The 20,729-nt window shown below is 45.7% G+C and overlaps 1 non-coding gene across 1 annotated transcript; it reads left to right on the top strand.

Annotated features, from left to right (window-relative positions):
- Window positions 1–20,324: 20,324 nt before the first annotated feature.
- trnal-uag (transfer RNA leucine (anticodon UAG)) lies at window positions 20,325–20,406 on the top strand. The gene has a single exon. It is a non-coding gene; the product is annotated as a tRNA-Leu (tRNA).
- The last annotated feature ends 323 nt before the right edge of the window (window positions 20,407–20,729 follow it).

Genomic DNA, 20,729 nt, shown 5'->3' with positions numbered 1-20,729 from the left:
ACTGGATTGTGGATTTATAATTGAACCCAAATCATATAAAGACCAGCTTGGCAGAATTCTTCCTTTCTGCGCTACACAATGAGTCATTATATATCAAAGCTCTCTTTATATCGGCGGCGAGGATTTTTTCATTTTCAGCGAGCAGCTCTTAATGGAAAACTCCAACCATGATAACACAACTGTTTCAACTATTACCCATTACATACACGTCCAATTTAAAGATTGACGCTGTTAATGAAGCCATATTGAGTTTAATACAACTCTAATTATTCTCTACCCCACAGAGCAGTGGTTATGCAGTCGCTGGATTTATTTAGAACAGATGTTAATAGATTTGTGGATATTAAGAGTAAAATGGGACTTCGGGTAGTGCAGGAAGGTGGTGAGAGATAGGCAGGTAGACAGAAGGGACATGTTCCAAAGGCAAAGTGGCCACTGCTGGTCTTTCATCGACCCAGCTCACTGACGTCACAAGCTGCGTGTTGATTGGATGAAATATGGGACAAAGGAGCAGTGAACCGATTGGTTGTCACCTGTCGCTCTGTCAGGAATAGACCAATCAGGTTGCCGGACCGGATGACACTCCACATCTCCTGAACTCTGACCTAAAACGATTGAGCTCAAACTCACTGAGTTCAGATCCAGCATCAGCTCTGTGAACATGTTGGGACCTTTTACTCATTCTTCACAGCTACTGGTCTCCTAACTGGTAGCTCCCAAGTTGCACAATTATCTGTTGTTAATGTTACTCACAGAGTATTTTTACTTTTAACCGTGTGCTTTCTGCATCTACAATATATTCTGTTAATTTGATAATCTTGGTTGTAATAAAATGATAACAAAATGTTCTCTATTTCTGAAATAGGATAGATATTCCTGCTGCAGACTCGGTCGCACAGGAGCCGGTTACAGCGACACAGTTCGAAGGCGACTCTGTGATCATCAATTTCAGCTATTCCACCACTGCTACTTTCTACTCATTGCAACTATACCGTGAGAATCGGGACAAAGCTCCCTCGCTCTTGAGCTAGATTCCACTTGTTGGGGAAGCTGTCAGAGCAGAGGGTATGGGAATTCGATTTTCTTCATCTTTAGACACTTGAAAAAATGAGGGGAATTTGACTATCCGTCAGCTGCGGCTGACTGACAGAGCGATGTATTTCTGGAGACTGAGATGTACAGTGACAGGAAGCTGAGGGACCCTCGTACAAAAACACTGCCGCAATGTGACAGGGTGTGTGGGATAGGGGCAGGGTGGGGAGAAACCTAGTCTTTCTAACCTATCAGCAGAATGTGCTGGTTTCAAATAAATGTCAATAAATTCCAAGCCGAGAGTAACAGATTTGGGGAAGTTTTCCGCTATTCCATTTACATCAAACACATTTCGGACATAATCCAAACTGTCTGAGAGAATTTACATAATTTTGTAAAATTTGCAATATAGACATGGGCATGGTCTGAGACCAGTCACAACCGGCAGCGTCTCTAATGGTTTACAAGGCAAGTAAAGTTGAAGGAAGGAGACAACCCGAGTGTAATAGAAACAGGCACCGGATCCAGTGAAATCAGGACAGACACATGGGCTCAGTGTAGTAATAGCTGAGACACTAGTTTGTGCCCTGTGAGAAGAGGCATGGTCTGGACAGTTGTTAGCCAAGGAATGGCCTTGTGTAATCGAAACAAGGAGATTATCTAATAAAATAATACATGAAACATAGTTTAATGCTACAATAGCAAAAAAGAGCATAAAGTATTATAAGTAGAGATAAAGTTCAGTACAGCACTTGCGTCTTGGAAGTGCAGCAGAGAGGGAGAGATTCGCGAGAGGAGTGCTGCGGGTAAGCGCTGTTATTTTTAACTTACTTTTTCGCGGGTTTTTTCTTTAAAAATATCTAAACCCGGAAGTGGTCGCGCAGGGAGGTCTGGGAGAGAGAGATTTTTTTTTCCCCAATAAATTGGAACAGAGAGGAATCCCGATACTCTACATTTGTAGAGTATCCCACCCTCCCTCCTCCTCTAACCTAAAAAAAAAGACCCAGTGAGAGCAGGACTTTGGAGAAAACAGGAGGAGGAAAGGTAAGTTTAAAATTTTCATTCACTTTTTTTTCCCCTGTGTGTTTAAAGGGGCAATTATGAGTGTGAGGCCAGTATGTTGTTCCCAATGTAGGATGTGGGAGGTCCTGGAGGCTCCTAGCCTCCCGGACGACCATATCTGTGCTGGGTGTGTTGAGCTGCGGTTCCTAAGGGACCATGTTAGGGAACTGGAATTGCAGCTCGAGGACCTTCGCCGGGTTAGGGATAGTGAGGAGGTCATTGACAGGAGCTATCGGCAGGTGGTCACACCGGGACCACGGGAGGAGGGTAACTGGGTAACAGTGAGGAAGGAGAAAGCTCAGTTGATGGTGAGCACCCCGGTGGATGTGCCCCTTAATAATAAGTACTCCTGTCTGAGTACTACTGGGGTGGACAGCCCACCTGGGGGAAGCAGCGGTGGCAGTGTCTCTGGAGCTGAGCCTGGCCCAGTAGTGCAAAAGGGTAAGGAAAGGAGGGTAGTGCTAATTGGGGACTCTACGGTGAGGGGGTCATATAGGCGTTTTTGCGGACACAGACGGGACTCTCGGATGGTGGTTTGCCTCCCTGGTGCAGGGGTCCGGGATGTCTCTGGTCGAGTCCCAGAAATCCTGAAGGGGGAGGGAGAGGAGCCGAAGGTCGTGATGCATATAGGTACTGCTGACATAGGTAGGAAGAGGGAAGGGGTCATGAAAAGAGAATATAGGGAGTTAGGTAGACAGCTGAGAAAGAGGAATGCAAAGGTAGTAATCTCGGGATTGCTGCCTGTGCCGCGGGAGAGTGAGAACAGGAATCGGTGGAGAATGAATGCGTGGCTGAGGGACTGGAGCAAGGGACAAGGATTTGGGTACTTGGATCATTGGGACCTCTTTAGGGGCAGGTGTGACCTGTTTAAAAAAGACGGGTGGCACTTGAATCCCAGGGGGACCAATATCCTGGCGGGAAGGTTGGCTAAGGCTACTGGAGAGACTTTAAACTAGAAAGGTTGGGGGGAGGGAATCGAAATGAGGGGACTGAGAGCGAGGAGGTTAGCTCGCAAATAGATAAGGAATGTAAACAGGGTAAGAGGGAGGTTAGACGAGTGATGGAGAAGGGAAGTGCTCAGGCTGAAGGTCTGAGATGTGTCTATTTTAATGCCAGGAGTGTAGTGAATAAAGTGGATGAGCTTAGAGCGTGGATTGCTGCTTCGAATTGTGATGTGGTGGCCATTACGGAGACTTGGATGTCTCAGGGACAGGACTGGGTGCTTCAGGTGCCGGGTTTTAGATGTTTCAGGAAGGACAGGGAGGGAGGCAAGAGAGGGGGGGGAGTGGCACTGTTGATCAGGGATAGTGTCACGGCTGTAGAGAAGGTGGACGCCGTGGAGGGATTGACTACGGAGTCTCTGTGGGTGGAGGTTAGGAACAGGAAGGGGTCGGTAACGTTGCTGGGTGTTTTCTATAGGCCGCCCAATAGTAACAGAGATGTTGAGGAGCAGATGGGGAAACAGATCCTGGAGAGATGTAGGAATAACAGAGTTGTCGTGATGGGAGATTTTAATTTCCCAAACATAGATTGGAATATCCCTAGGGCTAGGGGTTTGGATGGAGAGGAGTTTGTTAGGTGTGTCCAGGAGAGTTTCCTGACACAGTATGTGGATAAGCCTACTAGAGGAGAGGCTGTACTTGATCTGGTGCTGGCTAATGAACCTGGACAGGTGGAGGATCTCTCGGTGGGTGAGCATCTTGGGGATAGCGATCATAATTCTATCTCCTTCACGATAGCATTGGAAAGAGATAGGATCAGGCAGGCTAGGAAAGTGTTTCTCTGGAGTAAAGGGAAATACAGTGTCATCAGGGAGGAAATTAGACGGGTAAATTGGAAGGAGGCATTCTTGGGGAAAAGTACCGAAGGAAAGTGGAGGATTTTCAAGGAATGTTTGTCTGGAGCTCTGCATGACAACGTTCCGATGAGACAGGGGGGTGTTGGTAGGGTACGGGAACCGTGGTGCACGAAGGTTGTGATGAACCTGGTGAATAAGAAAAGAGAGGCGTACAGAAGGTTCAGAGAGCTAGGAGGTGTTCAGGATTTAGAGGAGTATACGGGATGTAGGAGGAGCTTAAGAAGGAAATTAGGAGAGCGAGAAGGGGTCATGAGAAGACCTTGGCGGGTAAGATTAAGGAGAATCCCAAGGCTTTCTACAAATATGTCAAGAGTAAAAGGATGAGATGTGAAGGCATAGGACCCTTAAAAGGTGAAGGGGGAAAAGTTTGTGCGGAACCGTTAGAAATGGCGGAGCTGCTTAATGAATACTTTACCTCGGTATTCACGGTGGAAAGGGATCTGGGTGGTTGTACTGCTGGTTTGCGGTGGACAGAAAGGATCGAGCATGTGGACATAAAGAAAGAGGATGTGTTGGAACTATTGAATGGCATCAAGGTTGGTAAGTCGCCGGGACCGGATGGGATGTACCCCAGGTTACTGTGGGAGGCAAGGGAGGAGATTGCGGAGCCTTTGGCGATGATCTTTGCATCGTCGATGGAGACGGGAGAGGTTCCGGAGGATTGGAGGATTGCAGATGTGGTCCCTATATTCAAGAAAGGGAACAGGGACAGCCCGGGAAATTACCGACCGGTGAGTCTAACCTCAGTGGTTGGTAAGTTGATGGAGAGGATCCTGAGAGACAGGATTTATGATCATCTAGAGAAGTTTAGTATGATCAAAAGTAGTCAGCACGGCTTTGTCAAGGGCAGGTCGTGCCTTACGAGCCTGGTTGAGTTCTTTGAAAATGTGACCAAACACATTGACGAAGGAAGAGCGGTGGATGTGGTCTATATGGACTTCAGCAAGGCGTTCGATAAGGTCCCCCATGCAAGACTTCTTGAGAAAGTGAGAGGGCATGGGATCCAAGGGGCTGTTGCCTTGTGGATCCAGAACTGGCTTGCCTGCAGAAGGCAGAGAGTGGCTGTGGAGGGGTCTTTCTCTGCATGGAGGTCAGTGACCAGTGGAGTGCCCCAGGGATCTGTTCTGGGACCCTTGCTGTTTGTCATTTTCATAAATGACCTGGATGAGGAAGTGGAGGGATGGGTTGGTAAGTTTGCTGACGACACCAAGGTAGGTGGTGTTGTGGATAGTTTGGAGGGATGTCAGAAGTTGCAGCGAGACATAGATAGAATGCAAGACTGGGCGGAGAAGTGGCAGATGGACTTCAACCCGGATAAGTGTGTGGTGATCCATTTTGGCAGATCCAATGGGATGAAGCAGCAGTATAATATGAAGGGTACCATTCTTAGCAGTGTAGAGGATCAGAAGGACCTTGGGGTCCGGGTCCATAGGACTCTTAAATCGGCCTCGCAAGTGGAGGATGCGGTCAAGAAGGCGTACGGCGTACTGGCCTTCATTAATCGAGGGATTGAGTTTAGGAGTCGGGAGATAATGCTGCAGCTTTATAGGACCCTGGTTAGACCCCACTTGGAGTACTGCGCGCAGTTCTGGTCACCTCATTACAGGAAAGATGTTGAAGCCATTGAAAGGGTGCAGAGGAGATTTACAAGGATGTTGCCTGGATTGGGGGGCATGCCTTATGAGGATAGGTTGAGGGAGCTTGGTCTCTTCTCCCTGGAGAGACGAAGGATGAGAGGTGACCTGATAGAGGTTTACAAGATGTTGAGAGGTCTGGATAGGGTAGACTCTCAGAGGCTATTTCCAAGGGCTGAAATGGTTGCTACGAGAGGACACAGGTTTAAGGTGCTGGGGGGTAGGTACAGAGGAGATGTCAGGGGTAAGTTTTTCACTCAGAGGGTGGTGGGTGAGTGGAATCGGCTGACGTCGGTGGTGGTGGAGGCAAACTCGTTGGGGTCTTTTAAGAGACTTCTGGATGAGTACATGGGATTTAATGGGATTGAGGGCTATAGATAGGCCTAGAGGTGGGGATGTGATCGGCGCAACTTGTGGGCCGAAGGGCCTGTTTGTGCTGTGGCTTTCTATGTTCTATGTTATACCGAACAACGCAATTATTTAGTGACAAGACAGCTTTGGTGTAATCTTTTGAATTTCTTGCAAAAGTAATTCCTGAACAATAATGTTCTGAACTGAACTGAACATCACGGGGAGAAAGTCTGAACTCTACCACAAGGTGGCAGCAAACGCTCAGAATCTGCTGACATCGCAGCGCAATGTTTGGTGAATATTTTCATGTTATTTCACACTGAAGGACAATTAACACGTTTCATTTCATTCTCATCATTTTCACCTGACGTAACCCGTCTCTATTGCGGATGATATTTTAAACCGAGTGTTACTTTCCTTTTAACACATTTCACTGCATCGACAGAGCTAGTTTCAGGAAAGCGGCAGGAGTTTGTGTTGTTAATGGTGGGCAGCTAATGTTGCAACCACGCAGTAAATGTAATAACCATGTAAAATCCCACCGTTTCTGGTGGGATTTCTGCTGATTGATCTTGGGGTGTGAGCGCGCAGGAAACTATTGATGTGCCAGTGTGTGTGACCGGCTGTTATAAACAGCCCTCAGCAAAAACGGGCTGTGACCCAGAAACATGTGGCCGTTTTTGTACGAGGGCTAAACGCGTTCCCATCACTGCGAGACTCTGTGCACGGTAATAGACCGCGGTGTCAGACAGCCGCACATCCGCGATTGTCAATCGGTACAACTTGTTTGACTGTTGGACTCTGTCAGAAAACCAGTTCTGAGCGAAATCTGCTTTGAAATCAGAACTGCCGCCAGTGTCCCTGCGGACTGCAAACTCGGGCTGTCTGCCTGGGTACTGACGGTACCAGAATCAATAATCGGTATTGTCGGTAAAGGTGCAGCTTAAAGTGACATATGTTTCCTCTGGCGGTGTGAGTGAGGAATCCCGCTGAGTAACAGAATCTCCATCGCTCTGATCTGGAACACATGGTTAAAAAAACGGAAATAATCAACTGAACTGAACTGAAAGTGACAATTAGTGGTCAGTATTACATTGAATAAAATGGAGTTCAGACCTTTGAAAAAAAACTTGCCACAAAATTGATCTCTGTCGGTATTACATCCGAAAGAGCGCAATTCGCCTGACTTCATCTCACTCAGAGTTTTCATCCATTTCTTTCTCCATCATCTCTATATTTGGCTTCCCTTGTGGTAATGATGTACAGATTATAAACACACGCTGTGTAGGGAGGCTTGTCCACAATGTCCTTTTGCATCTCTTTGAACCATTACATTTATCATATTCAATGATCCAGAAGTGAAAACAACTCTGCAGCACTAACCTATTAACCACCTTTCAATCTCATTTTGAAGACCTCTGTCAGCCTATCCCTCCAGCGTCGCTTTGCGAGATCAAATACCCTCAGCCAGCACAATTATTTCTGAAAGCTATTTCATGTCAATTGCGGTATCACCTTCGGAAAGATTTTTTCTCATTTACTCCTGTGCCCTAACATCTTTTCCTGACACTCCTCATGTGGTCGGAACAGCTTTCAATACAAGTGTTAAATAGACTATTTACTTTTCAAATCCAATTCTCTGAAATTAATCTTCATTTAGAATTTTAAATTTCTCACCGACACTGAAAGCTGCCCAGAATACAGCGAGAACGGGGATCCGCATCGCTGCTGCTGTGTCAGAAAGGTGCAGAATAGAGAATTGTAAAAGAGCAAATGTCACCTGCTGCAGGACAACACAGACTCAGAGCAGCCACATTTCTGATGTCACTTCCTGCAGGATATCACACGGATGGAGCTGTCGGAGTTGCCTCTCACCAATTTGATGTTTCTTAACCAGGGGTACGTGTTTATATAGGGGATCGCAAACGTTAACGCCATATCCCACTGATCATAGGTAAAGGTTTCTGAGTGCACACAGCTGGATATCCAAGATATATAAGCGGGAAAATCAACGCCAACTTCTTTGTGAGGCGGTTGAAGAAAATTTCACTTAGCATTGAATGACTTACAAACTTTAACAAAGTTGGTACGCGCCTACTGCCCCGCAGAATGGAATGAAAATTAAACTATCCTTCCCACAGAGAGGCAACGTTATATAATTTTCCAATTATACCATATTACTGAGTTCAGTTCCTTGTAGGTAAATCCTACCTGTGACAACACTGCCTAGAACTTGCCTGTGCTGTTCCCGCTTTGACCCTTCTCACCTGCCCTGTTTTATTGGAGAGATTTTTGCAACTTTTCTGTTTGGCATTGGTTGGATCCGCCGTCCAATGGGAAGGGGATGTATATTTCTACCCTGACAGAGGATTTCACAGACTGCAAAGTTACAGATTGAGGAAATATCAAATGGAAATATCTCAAAACATTAATTATTATATCACTTCAGATTAAGTGGATGTTTCCCACTAAAATTAACACTCCTTCGTGCCCCACCCCAATCCGTCTGCCATATCCGAAACATTATTATTTACCAAAATGATGATGCAGTGATTAATACTCATAACCTATGTTCAAAAGAGGAGTCCATGGCTGAAATGATGGTTGAAGAGCGGAATAATTTCACCACAAGTTCCATCTTGAAAACAAAAGATCCAAGTCCTTATGTGTTCTGGTACAGTCAAAACACAGGCATTTTCTACAGAAGGTGTTCTAATTGGGGGGTGGGTGGGAGGGGGGGGGGGCGGGGGGAATAGCAAAACGTAACCCCGACTTTACGCAGCCATTTGCCCCTACGCTTATTAAAGTCACAGAAATTACAGAATTAACAATATAGAAAGCTTTGATATCCACTACCGCTATTTCTGTTCCATGAGCCTCACATTGCTGCAGAGAAATAACGAACTCAGTATAAACGCCCACACTCAGAGTTACAGTTAGTGTCACAAATATGCGCTCCCACACTAACACAACAAATGCGATAATTCAACGACCAGCTAAAGATACAATGACCAGCAAAGGTCGATGAAGCGACGGAAAAGAGCGAGTAAAAGGGATTATGAAAGGAGACTTGCAAAGCAGATCGAGATCAATAAGATAAATATTGGTTCCATAAAGGAAAAGAGGGGATCAGGAGCAATTTCAGTTCATTGGAGACTGAAAGTGGTGATATTGTTTTTGACTGTGGGAAAAGGGGATCCGTAGTTGCCCTTTAGAATATGGCGCTGAGCTGCTGACTTGCACCGCTGCTGTCCGAATTACACAAATAGAAATCATAAGTAATTTCACAGCACCAGGTTAAAGTCCAACAGGTTTATTTGGTAGCACGAGCTTTCGGAGTGTTGCCCCTTCATCAGGTGAGTGAAGAGTTCGGTTCACAAACAGGGCATGCATAGACACAAACTCAATTACAAGATCGTGATTGGAATGGGAATCTTGACAGGTTATCAAGTCTTCACCGGTGCGGACAATGTGAGTGGAGGGAGGGTTAAGCACAGGTTAAAGAGATGTGAATTGTTTCCAGGCAGGACAGTTCGTGAGATCTTGCAAACCCAGGCAAGTCGTGGGGGTTTCAGATAGTGTGACAAGAACCCAAGGTCCCGGTTGCGGCCGTCCTCATATGTGCGGAACATGGCTATCAGTTTCTGCTCAACGATTCTGCATCGTCGTGTGTCATGAAGGCCGCCTTGGAGAACGCTTACCCGAAGATCAGAGGCTGAATGCCCTTGACTGCTGAAGTGTTCCCCGACAGGTAGGGAACTCTTCTGCTTGGTGATTGTGGGGAGCGGTGTCGATTCATCTGTTGTTGTTACGTCTGCATGGTCTCCCCAATGTACCATGCCTCGGGACATCCTTTCCTGCAGTGTATCAGGTCGACAACGTTGGCCGAGTCGCAAGAGTATGTACCGTGTATCTGGTGGATGGTGTTCTCACGTGAGATGATGGCATCCGTGTCGATGATCCGGCACTTCTTGCAGAGGTTGCTGTGGCAGGGTTGTGTGGTGTCATGGTCACTGTCCTCCTGAAGGCTGGGTAGTTTGCTGCGGACAATAGTCTGTTTGAGGTTGGGCGGTTGTTTGAAGGCAAGTAGTGGAGGTGTGGGGATGGTCTTGGCGAGATGTTCGTCTTCATTGATGACATGTTGAAGGCTCCGGAGAAGATGTCGTAGCTTCTCCGCTCCGGGGATGTACTGGACGACGAAGGGTACCCTGTCTGTCATGTCCGGTATTTATCTTCTGAGGAGGTCTGTGTGGTTCTTCACTGTGGCGTGTCGGAACTGTCGATCGATGAGTTGAGCACCATATCCTCTTCTTACGAGGGCGTCTTTCAGCGTCTGTAGGCGTCTGTTGCGATCCACCTCATCTGAGTAGCAAACTATCCAGCCTTCAGGAGAACAGTGACCACGACACCACACAACCCTACCACAGCAACCTCTGTAAGACGTGCCGGATCATCGACACAGATGCCATCAGCTCACGTGAGAACTCCATCCACCAGGAGCATGGTACATACTCTTGTGACTAGGCCAACGTAGTCTATCTGATAGGCAGCAGGAAAGGATGGCCCGAGGCATGGCAGATTGGCGAGACCGTGGTTCGAATTGGAACTTTCCACTGCGGGCAAACGGTGGTTGTTGAAAACACGGAGAGCCCGGATGCCGCTCTGTATTACTGTGCGATACAGCCCACACTGAGGAAAGACGCTAGTCACTGTACAAAAACCTCACGCCTGTTTTCAGTTGCTGCAGCAATCCCACAGATAGTACAGCAGGCAATAGCTGCCAGAACCAGAGCAGGAAATGGAGCAGGTGAGCGGGGTTGCCCGGGGCTTTGCAATTCCTGACAGTGACTTTGCTTTTCTCAGACATATTGACAGTCATGATGTAACTAATCCGATTGAAGAAACATTCGCTCAGTGAGTGTGGGCTTTATGGTGAGGAAATCATCCGCATTCTTTAATTTAAGCATGATACTCCACTGTCTCGAATCAGACATTTGGTCTCTGCACAAATACAGCAAGACCTGGACAATATTCAGGTTTGGACTGATAAGTGTAAGCAACGTTCAGGTCACACAGGTTCCAGGCAATGACCATCTCCAAAAAAGAGAGGACCTGACGAACTTTCCTTGATATTCAATGGCATTACCATTGCTGAATCCTCCCCCTGCTCTCCCCTTCCTCTCCCCCACCCCCAACAACATCCTGGGAGTTGACCGAAAACTGAACTGGACCGAGGAATATGAATACCCTGGCTGCCGGAGCAGATCAAAGGTTAGGAATCCTGCGGTGAGTAACTCGCCTCATGACTCCCGAAAGCCTGTCCACCACCTACAAGGTACATGTCAGGGGTGTAAATGGGATGCTCCCTACTTGCTGGATCAGTGTAGCTCCAACAACACTCATTAAGCTCGACAAGGTACAGGACAGGGCAGTCCGCGTGATTGCGACCCATTCAATAAACATCTCTTCCAGTCACCACCGACGAACAGTGGCAGCTGTGTGCAACATCTCCGGATATACTGCAGCAACTCAACAAGGATTTTTAGGCAGCACAATCCGAACACACGACCACTGCCATGTAGGAGGACAAGGGCAGCATTCACATGGGAATACCTCAATCTAGCGGTTCCCTTCCAATTTATTCCACATCCTTACTTTGAAATATATCGCTGTTCCTTCACGGTCAATGGGTCAACACCCTAGACTCCCACAATAACAGCACAGTCGGTGTACCTGCACCTCGGGACCGCAACGCTTCAAGAAGGCAGCTCACTACCACACAATACACCAGGGTCAGCTGTGAGGTTCGATACCTTCGTGTTGCTGGGTGAGCCTCTGTGTCCCGGATTTACAATAACAGCCGTGTTGCTGGGTAAGTCTGTGTGGCAGTTATTCTACATCTCATTTGTTAAATACGGCAACAGATTTTGATCCGTTTTGCATTTCGTTACAGGAACGAGCGCCGAGGAGTTGATGTCCATGGGCTCATTAGAGTTAACGATGCTGAAAGAACAGCCTGTAATTTTCTGCCATACTAACTCCACTTCTGAGTCCATCCTCAGCTGACGTTTTTTGTTTACTACATAAATTGCGGTATGGAGATTAGCGTCTCGATTTCCCAAACCGCTTCTCTGACGATCTCAATCAGGACAAAATGCCCGGTAAATAGATCTGGCTGCCTTCGTGAACCCGGGAACAAACCATTCGCGCAGAAGCAAACCTCGTGGAGCTGTAAATACGCGCTGAGGCTTTTGTAAGGCGTTTAACTGTAATCTAACGCTGTGGCTCACTGCACAGTAATAGACCGCCCTGTACTCCACGTTGAGGGCGCTGATAGTGAGGTAACTGTTCCGCTTAGACCTGTCAGCAGCCGCCAGATATCGTCCTGAAACTTTGTCTTCCTTCATTGTTAATGTTTTGGAAATATTCCATGTCGGTGGCTGTGCCGATTTCTGCTGATACCATTGCACGAAGTCCATATTCCTGTCTGTATATTTACAATCTAACTTCACCGAACCCCCTTCTGATGCGGTTATTGGCACCGGTGACTGAGTTACTGGATCTGCGCACAGTCCACCTGCGAAGGTAGAGGAAAGAAATATCAAGAGTTAATATAAATTTGTTTGTATCTGCGATAGTTATTGGAACCTCCATTCTACGCATTACATGGATATTTCAGATTGTTAGTTAAGTTGCCGTCAATATGTTTATCTGGTTTGATGAACGTCTTCCAGTACTTACTGTGCAAGAGCGTCGCCAGTATGAGCAGAAACATGTCTGACTGAATCCTTCTCAGTGAATGGGAATGGAATGAGTCAGAGATTGAGAAGGAGAGAGGAACCTGGGCTCTGTTCAACTCATTGCAGTGAGTGTGCGGGTGTGTGTGTGGGTGAGTGGGTGGGGTGGGGGGAGGGGTGTGTCTATTGTGACATCACAAACCTACCATCCATACAGGTTTCAATGATAATATCACGTGTGTTTGTGGCGCTCGGGCTTGAATTTAGAGCCGTCAATTGGCAAATGTTTTTTTTTTATTGCACGCTCGGATTTTCCTGCTGATTTGATTCAGGGTTTACATATACCAAGACACAAACGCTGCTCAGATATCTGAATTGGAGTTCTTTAGATACTGACTTCGTTACTGTTGATATGCATTTGGGAAAACGATGCGAAATCTGCGGAAATCATTGCTAGAGTTCTCTGTTCAAATACTGGCGACGACGCAGTCGAGAGAACGCCAAGTCTTTGGAGTAAATAAGGAGGTTATAAATCAGAATAGCGCCAGGGATTACCAGACTAATTTAGTTTCTTTATTTTATAAGCAAGAAGGTACAAAAGCGACTTAATTGATTTGTTCAGAATGTTCCCCTCTTCGGGGAGTAAAACGTCGTGTTATAGATACATTGTAAGTCACCGCTTCTCCTTCTGTCCGAACTGCTGAGGACATCGGCTGAGTGACAGAATCTCCATGACGCATATATGGAAAAGGGTTCTCTTTGTCCGGAGGAGGTGGACTCATAGCAAAAAAGATTCTCCACCCCGGGTGCAGGCTAAACTTTGAATAAAGGGCATAAAGCCAATCGAGTTGGAATTCACGACCGGAAATTGTTGAACACAAACTTGAGTCCCGAAGACTCACAGGTGGTCGAAAGTTGCACTTTGTAGTTCCATGTCACCCCCATCAGAGCGCAGTGAGATACCGTGTTGGGTTCGGTATCGGGGCGAATTCCAGACTCTCAACCACGGCCAATAACAATATTGAGAGAATGCAACTAAAAGAGCATAAGTCCAAACAAAAATATTATATTAGCATTGATAGCAAACTTATATTGCTTCACGAGATATATTATTATGGTTGCCAGAGTTGTGAATCTTTAGAAACTCTCTGGGAACCGTAATCAGAGGAGATTGAAGGGTGAACTGTCTGACTGTGCAGAGCCAGTCAAGGCATCTTTCCCTTCTTTATGACGCTATAACATTGACTCTGATGTCAGCAGTGAAAGTAACTGATTGGAGATATTGGAAGTATTCTCGTTACAGCACAAGAGGAATTCAAACCTAATATCAGCTTCGGGACTGTCCAATTATTTGGTTACAGACAAGAAACCGAAAGGCTTGAAGGGAGACGGCGCCGGTTGTAGGAGAGCTAATTCCCGGTGACATGCATGTGTCTGTAATGGGTGTTCTGCGACTATTAGCCTTAAATTGTGTCTGCTTCTAACCCATTAGAAAGCCATTCAATGATTCCATTCTACCAAACCTATTAATTATTCTCTCTTCCTCATTCTACAGCGAGTGAGACAGGGAAAAGCAGCAATATTCCAGCCCCCACTGTCCAAACCCCCAGCCAGCAGAAAACACTGGATATTTTGCTCTGTGTGTTTTCTCAGAAATGGTGAAGAGTAAATATTCAATATTTTGATTGATACCCCGTTCCGTTCTCATTCAACAATAAACTTGAATTCGGAAACATCGGAGCAGTGAGTTTTGATAATGTTCCTGCCCCGTGACAGTGACAGTGATTTTTCCAATCAGCTGACCATCGTCATTTTAGCCATTGTCTTCCTTCAGGTCCGTCACCCGAAAGACATGTTCCTCATTTTAAAAAAATCTCCGTTTAATTCCAGATTTGTCACATGCCAGCGAGCCCATTGTCCTGAAAACAATGTCTCTGAACCATTGGACCACCCGGGCTCCGCCATCACCAGCTCAGTGTTGCCTTTTCCATCATTCCTTGCGTCAGATAATCCAACCTCCCTTGTTGTCTGTGACGAACCTTATTTTCCTGCTGGCCCATCTCCACGGATTCTGAAATATTTCAGTATCAATACAAGAAAAGGACATGATTGCCTTGTCTACCATGTGGTAGTGTGGCCGAGCGGTCTAAGGCGCAGGGTTTGGGTTCTAATATCTCTGGGGGCGTGGGTGCGGATCCCACTGCTACCAGAATTGATTTCAATTTTTGTCCTTGCAGTTGAATGCAGGAGTGTGTGCAGTGTGTTTTTGACAGACGCCTTCGTCAGAACAGGATGTGGCTCTCGACTCATCGATCGACAGTTCCGACGCGCCACAGCGAAAGACCACACCGATCTCCTCAGAAGACAAACACGGGCCACGGCCGACAGAGTGCCCTTCGTCGTCTAGTACTTCCGTGGAGTGGAGGAGCTACAACATCTTCTTCGGAGCCTTTAACATGCCATTGATGAATACGAACATCTCGCCAAGGCCATCCCCACACCCGCAAAACCAGACAGCAATATTTCCAAATGCCATTCAATACAGAGTGAGGGAAAAGTTTCATAATTTATGTTTTTGCTAAATGTTAACTGATATGCTAAGTATTTCCAGCATTTTCTGATTGCAAAGTCAGGAGTCACTCGGTAAAAACAACAAAAGTGAATGTCTGTAGCAGAGAGCAAGGTAGGATGGATCAACGGACAAAGGAATGATGGACAAGGCAATATTGAGCAGGTGATGCTGGATGCCGGGTGGTCTAGTTTTTCAGAGTGAAGGCTTTCACCGCCAGGGCCCAGGCTCAATGACTGGGGACAAATTGTGAAAATAGAATTTGTTATGAAAATATTGTCTCTTTCTCATTCCTGATCAACTAATCACAACTGCTGTTTAAAAGCAGCACGCCAGGACGAATAACCTCTTCCTGTGCTGTAATGTTCTATAATTGTTTCATTTTCATCCACACTGCTGCTGCATTTAAAGTTTAGTAGTTTATTTTATTATTGCCACAAGTAGACTTACATTAACAGTGCATGAAGATACTGTCAACATCCCCGAGTCACCTCACTCCGGCGCCTGTTCGTGTACACTGAGGGAGAATTTAGCATGGCCAATGCACCTTTCCAGCAAGTCTTCGGGCCGTGTGGAAGGAGTGGAGCAAGTGAGTGTGGATGCTGGAATTGGAAACAAAAAGGGAAAATGCTGGAAAATCTCAGCATGTCTGGCAACATCTGTAAGAAGAGAAGAGAGCTAACGTTCCGAGTCCAGATCACCCTTTGTCAAAACTGGGCGGAGTGGAGTTGCTCCGATAGAGAATACAAACGGGAACACAGGCTGAATGGTTGTCTGCTGATATAAACAACAGATCGCAAACCTTGAGTCTGCAGTCCCGGCCCAGGGGATAGATTGGGACTTTCTAACTGAGGCTCAAATCCTGTCATGTCCGCTTCCCGTCATTCCTCATTGTGACTTATTTTTATTGAAAGTTATTCAAAATAAAGCAATGAATACAGAGATGATCAACTCATTGCAAATCTCTCACATCAGCGTCACTGAGGGTCCAGTGATCAGGATCGGCGCCGTAACGCGGTTTCGATTCCCAGTCACGGAGTGAATAACTTTTTGTTCAATTCTTCATTTAATGAAAACACGCCTCAGAGCGTCTGTGAAGGGAGCAACATCTAAATCTTTCAGCCGGATGAACTTGCATCTCAGTTGGAAAAGTCAGAGATGTAACACTAACGATAAACTCTGAAGAAGATTCACATGACACGCACAACATACATGTCAGATACACACACAGCACACATGTCAAATCATGTCACTTTCAAGTTCCGTCTTTTAACCTCCTGCTCTCCACCTCAGACATTTCCACATTCATCAAAAATCTCCAACCTCAAACCCCATCCTGTTCCTTAATCCATTGATAATGCTACCCGTACCGCAAGCACTTTGCAGCATTTGGCTCCATAGCTCAGTGCTTGGAGCACTGGTCTTATAAACCAGGAGTCGCGAGTTCAATTCTCACTGGAGCCTGCCGACAAAACTTTGCTAATATGAGCTGTCGGGAAAAGGCAGATCGAATGGGAGGCAAAACAGAGTGCTTTTATGGGTCGAGGGGCAGATTGGGTGCAACTTTGGAAAACAAAAACATATTCTCATTCGTGAAAAAATAGAAAGAGCAGAACATACTTGACGAGCTAAAAAATGTAAATATTGATATTAAGAATAGAATAGATGCGTTTGTACTCGGAATGCATGAAGGTGAAGCAGATAATTGGAAGGGAAATTACATTTTGGTCTTTCTTGCCGGCAGACTGGAGTTCAAGAATAACAAGGTGTTTCTGCTGTTGCATTGGGTTTTGTTGAGACCAGGTTGAATATTCTGTGCAGATGTGATAGTCACATTTAAAAAGGGATATGCTTGCATTGGAAGCGGTAAAGAGAAGTTTCACCAGATTGCTCCCTGGGGTGAGGGAGTTGTCCTGTGATGAAATTCTCTGGAGTATAGAAGAATAAGAGGCGATCTATTTAAACCTACACAGTTCTGATTAGGTTTGACAGGATGGAGACTGAGATATTGTTTTTTCTGCTGGTCAGGAATCTAACCCACTGCGGCACAGATAAGGGGCTGCTCATTTAGTGCGAAGATAAGGAGCAATTACTTCACTCAAAGGGCGAGAATCTTTGGCATTCTCTGTACCTGACAGTTATGTATGCCCCCTCATCGAGCACATTTAACGTTGGGATAAACATGGTTCTGATCTCTTGAAGAATTTAGCGATATGGGGAGCTGGTGGAAAAACAAAGTTGCAGCCCAACATCAGCCATGATGGTATTGAATGGTGGAAATCTCGATGGACCGAGTGGTCTGCTCCTCCTCCTATGATTCATGTTAGAATAAAAACAGAAAGGACTGGAAGTTCTCAGGAGGGCTTGCAACAAATGTCGAGCAAAACAGAGAGTTAAGTTTCCGAATTCAATATGACTCTTTTCAAACCAGTAGCCAAGTGTGAGTTATAACAACTAGCACAAGGTCCAGACTGCGAATTGAATTGGATCCAGGCAGCCTTGAATTTAAACTGCTGCAGGATTTATGTTGGAAAATTGTTCAGGAAAGTGAGCTGCCAACTGAAAGTTTGGAGGTTTGAGAGCACCCCGAGCCAAATAGACTCCCTCTATTTCTGTTTCTACTTATATTCCGACATAGATATTCTTTGTATCCTTCTGCAATAGGGAAATATTGTCCAAACTTTGCCAGTCTTGCTAATATTCGCTAAATTGTCATACAAATCGATCGATGAATATTCATTTCAAATAAAACGAGATACATTAGGTCATGCTGTTGTATATTTCCAACCTATTAGAAATATGGGATTCACAGTAACTGAGAGAAATTGATGCTGTAGTTGCAGATATAGAACTGGAACGCACCATCACACCGAGTGAATCCACTGTCTGTTTAAATGTTGATCAGTGAAAATTTCAATCATCCTCTGCTGTGTAACACACGGCCACTGAGTCAATGAGCAATAGCCAGTCAAAAAAATCCTGTATCAGTCAATCTTTCTCGCAACTTTCAAACATGTTGTTATTCTCTGTACCATTTGCCATTGAGGTATATGAAGAAGTGAACGCAGTTTGTGATGGTAAAAGATGTGTTCATCCCTTCTGGGAAATGAATCACATTGATGCACAGAGGAACACACACCGACACCGAGAGTCACAGAGGGGTGACGAGACACAAACACATGTCACTAACTGGGTTCAGTTTTGTTCCATTTCTGGCTGGGGTTTTGGTGAATTCTCGCTGATGAACAGAAATGAAGGAACGTGGAAGTGAAACAGGAAAAACAGATGGGAATATTTGAAAGATTTTGATTCCATTGAACGAATAATTAATCCTGCTGTCACCTAAAGGAATGAATGCGGAGCAGCGCAGTGGGTGAGGATCAAATCTTCGTGAGAAAACAGCAATTTCAAATCCACCGCCTGAGCCGCTTGGCCACCACTGCAACCGGTGTCAATGTGTTAGTGTTACTCATATTAAATCATTGAATAGTGACAGCAACAAAAGGGAACATTCGGTCCCAGGAGGTCACGCTGCACCTTTCATCCCTCTTTTTTCTTCCTTACAAAATGCCACACGCCGAACAGACAAACAAGCTGCACATTTTGGCAGTGGTGGCATTTAAACCCACAACTTTTGAGATATTGAAGCTTTGATTTAGCAACTAAAACCATTCGGCCCCACTGCCAGTCGAAGCCACGTGCTAACTGTTGCGCAGAGTGATATCTGCAACGGATTAGAATATAATTGGGATTTTGGATGGAATATTTCGCCCCTTAAGCCCCTCACAATATTTTGGAATCATAGCCAAACACTTGTTTTCCATCTGTTACATTTCTGACTTTTCCAGCTCTGATGAAAGATCCAGATGCAAGATTAGCTTTGTTTCTCACTCCACAGACGCTGCCAGATCTGGTTTCATTCAATGAAGGTTTCCTTTTCATGGTGTGAGTTCACACAGCAACACAAACGAATTACTCTCTGGCTGGGGATTGAATCCAGTCCATAGTGATGAAAGTGCCAAATCCAAACCACTGGTCCAGCAGGGAAGCTGACAGTGACTTTCCCAATCAGCGGATCATCGTCATTTTAGCCATTCTCTTCCTTCTCTTCCGTCACACAATAGACAGGTTCCTCATTTTTGAAAAACAATACTCTGCTTCTTACCACATTTGCCACCTGCCATCGAGTCCATGGTCGTGAAAACGATGACTTTGCACCATTGGAATACCCGAGTTCCACCATCACCAGCTCAATGTTGCCTTGTCTATCATTCCTTGTGTCAAATAATACATCCTCCTTTGTTTTCTGTGCCGAACCTCACCTTCTGTCCTTTTTATTGAGTGGCCCCTGACTTAGCAATTAGAAAATGCAGGGGAAACCCATCAGACTAATTAAAATGTGCAAATATATGAATAAAATAACTTTTCCCTCAGTCTGCAATGAAAATGATTTGGAAAAAAAAATCTGCCCAGTTTCATACCGTGGGAGGCGGACGCGATAACTGTCGTAGAATTATTCCTGTAATTGGCTGAACACTTCTCTGGTGTTGAAACGGAAGGTGCCATTTTGCAGGAGAAGTTCGTGGTGCAAGTGGTCTGGCGTGGAAATTAAAATAACAAAAGGATCGTGGGCAAAGCAAATAGCAAAACACGCTGCAACCTGTTGGTCTGATGGTTAGAATTTGAAACTTTCACTGCTGTTTTGATTGCAGGTCAGGAAATGAAGATTTATTGCTCTCCTCCAAGCCGTGAGAACAAATATCAGTTATTTCCCGGCAGAAGGCACAAATGCCAGTCTCGCCTTGTGTCCTGTCCTTTCTCAAGTGAAGACCCTGAGCAAATTCAACAGGAAGCCATATTGTCCTTTCTGGGAGCCAGACGAGGTTAAGGACAGTTTAAATGGAGCCGGCCCTTCACTGCAGCTCATTGTGTTTCTGACTGGAGATGATTTTTGTTTGCTACACATTTCAGGATCATCTGATTCGGTTACGATTTCGTCAGGGCCCATCCCAACTCCACGGGTTTTGATATATTTCAGTATTAATGCAATGGAACGACATGATAAGGGCACTTTCTTGTGTGGTAGCGTGGCCGAGCGGTCTAAGGCGCTGGATTTAGGCTCCAGTCTCTCTCGAGGCGTGGGTTCGAATCCCACCGCTGCCAGAGTTGATGCAAGTTTTTGTCCTTGGAGCTGAAGTCCAACAGCTCAGGTTGAACGTCGGAATCTGAGCGGTGTCGTTTTTGACAGACGCCCTTGCGAGAACAGGATATTGCGCTTGACTAATCGATCGACAGTTCCGACAAAAAAAAATTGCCCCTGAGAGTCCTGGGATGTGTAGGTTAGAGAGATTAGCGGGTAAATATGTGGGGGTAGGGCCTGGGTGGGATTGTGGTCGGTGCAGACTGGATGGGCCGAATGGCCTCCTTCCGCACTGTAGGGTTTCTATGATTTCTATGACACGCCACAGCAAAAACACGCACCGACC

Source organism: Mustelus asterias, unplaced genomic scaffold, assembly GCF_964213995.1.
Source record: "Mustelus asterias unplaced genomic scaffold, sMusAst1.hap1.1 HAP1_SCAFFOLD_77, whole genome shotgun sequence".
In the NCBI taxonomy this organism is placed as follows: Eukaryota; Metazoa; Chordata; class Chondrichthyes; order Carcharhiniformes; family Triakidae; genus Mustelus; species Mustelus asterias.
Note: the sequence above shows the minus strand (reverse complement) of the source record. Positions and strands in the feature narration are given on the sequence as shown.